Genomic DNA, 2,765 nt, shown 5'->3' with positions numbered 1-2,765 from the left:
TTTGGCCAAAAATGTAAATTGCTACATTATATTATATTTCTAAAAATATATATTTAATAAGAATAGTGATGATAATTGATTTTTATTAATTTATTATTACATAGAAATATTAAACTAAATGTGTAATATCGCTAACGTTTCAGTGTAAAATAAAAATGTACTATTTAAGCATATGACCGTTTCCATTTTTTATTCATTAATCAAACAGCTCTAAATGTAAATATTCTAATCTGGAATTTAATTAGTTTTCATGTTGTTTTCATGTTTTTCATCTACTGGCGCAAACACAAGTTGAATTCCCTTCCTCCAACGTATGTGTTTCACTGTGTTTTATTTGGCCCCAAACTGCGGCGTGTCACCTAAATTGCTTTCATACCGCTTGCAGAATTTACTGGCCGCATAACCTATACTCTATTCCCCCGTGTTTTCAGAGAAAAAGAATAATTAGCATTTCGTCTTGCAGATGTAAAGTGTGCCCGCTGACGTTCTTCTCCAAGTCGGACATGCAGATACACTCGAAGTCCCACACAGAAGCAAAGCCACACAAGTGCCCTCATTGCACCAAGTCCTTCGCCAACGCGTCCTACCTGGCCCAACACCTGCGTATTCACCTGGGAGTGAAGCCGTATCACTGCTCCTACTGCGAGAAATCCTTCCGCCAGCTTTCACACTTACAGCAGCACACCAGGTGACTTTACAGCCTCGGTTTGTGCACGTGTTTGATTTGAAGAGCTCAGGTTGATATTTGTCATCACATTTTGCTTTGCTATAGAATCCACACAGGTGATCGGCCGTATAAATGTCTCCAACCAGGCTGTGAAAAAGCCTTCACACAGCTCTCCAATCTGCAAGTAAGACCCAAATATCTCTTCTTTTGCAAATGTTCACATTGGCTATTATTATTATTAAATATGTATTAAATATCTAGTAAATGTATTTATAGTTTTCTATTATATAGATTAAATTATGCTTTGGTTGAAACAAAAAAGTTTATTTGTATAGGTAGATAGATGGATATGGTAACACTTTACATTAAGGCTCATTATTAGTTCACATAAATTAAGAATAAACAATATTTCTACAGCATGCATTATTATTCGTTAATTTCAGCATATACTAATGCTATTATATTATTAAAATCACAAGCTGTGCTTCTTAACATTATCTAATGCATGTCAGTGAATTAACATCAACTAACAATGAAAGACTATATTTTTATTAACTAACATTAATAAATACTGCATTTTATGTTTCTCGTTGTTCATTCATGTTAGTTAATACAGTAACTAATGTGAACAAGTGAGAAAATATTGTAAAGTGTTACCGTATTACTGTAAAGTGTTAGCGTGTGCGCACACACACACACATATATATAGAGTGCCACTGACTGGTATTGGCACCCTTGGTAAATATGACCAAAGAAAGCTGTAAAAATTAATCTGCATTGTTAATCCTTTCATTGGATAATAATAATTTAAAATATCATAGTGAAATAAATGTTTTTCTCAAATACACATCGGGAAACAGCTGTAAATTTTCTCCTATATTGTCTGATGAGGTTAGAGAACACTTCACAAGAGATCAGAGAATCACTCCAGACCCTTTCTTTATATTCTCAGCCTTGTATTGGTGCTTCGTCTGTTCAGTTCACCTCAATCATTCTCTACAGGGTTCAGGTCAGAGAAGCAGAAGCTCGGTTTTGTGCTCAGTGACCCATTTTTGTGTTGTTTTGTTTGTGTTAGGATTATTGTACGTTTGGAAGATCCAAACATGGCCCATTATAAGATTTCTAACAGAGCCAGATTTTTTATTTTTTTTTATCCATGATGCCGTGTGTATAAACAAGATGTCCAGGACCCCCAGCAGAAATATAGGCCCACAGCATAACATGTTTTCTGCTAAAAAGCTCTGTCTTAGTTTTATCTGATCATAGATGCCAGTCCAGTCGTGTCTGATAACCGAGTATGCTGAGTATAATTTTTCTTGAAATCCTCCCAAACATCATGTGGTGTAGGTGCTGTTTGACAATTGTTTTAAAGGTTTTCTGACCCCGACACTCAACTGTTTTCTGCAGTTCTCCTGCTGTGGTCCACTCAAACTCTCCTCCACACCATGCATTATACAATATAGACACACGTCTTCTTCCAGACACTTTCCTAACATTTTATGTTGATTGGAAATTCCTAATTATTACCCTGATGATGGAAATTGTCATTTTCACTGCTCTAGCTCTTTTCATAAAGCCACTTGACTAATTTGTGAAGCTCAATTATCTTTTGCTGCACATCAGAAATATAATATTTGTTTTTTTCTCATTGTGATGGATGATTAAGGGAATTTGGGCTTTGTTTTCCCTTCTATTTATGTTTCTGTAAAACAAGAAGCCATGGCTGGATAATCAGCCTGGAGTACTCAAAATTGTGAATATGAATGGGAATACACTTCAGAGATATTTTACTCGTAAGAAATTCTCGAGGGGGCCAATAACTGTGCCCAATTTGTATTTGAGAAAACATTTATTTCATAATGATATTTCACCCCATTTTAAATTCTTATTATCCAGTGAAAGGTAAGATTTTTGTAACTTTTTTCTTTATAAAAGATCAAAAGGATTGATAATGCAGATTAATTTTCACAGCCTTCTTTGATCATATTTACCAAGGGTGCCAATATCAATATGTGGCACTATATACAGTCATGTGAAAAAATTAGGACACCCTTTGAAAGCATGTGGTTTTATTGTAACAATTTTTAATAAATGGTTA

The sequence above is a fragment of the Puntigrus tetrazona genome, chromosome 4 (genome assembly GCF_018831695.1).
Source record: "Puntigrus tetrazona isolate hp1 chromosome 4, ASM1883169v1, whole genome shotgun sequence".
NCBI lineage: Eukaryota > Metazoa > Chordata > Actinopteri > Cypriniformes > Cyprinidae > Puntigrus > Puntigrus tetrazona.
Note: the sequence above shows the minus strand (reverse complement) of the source record.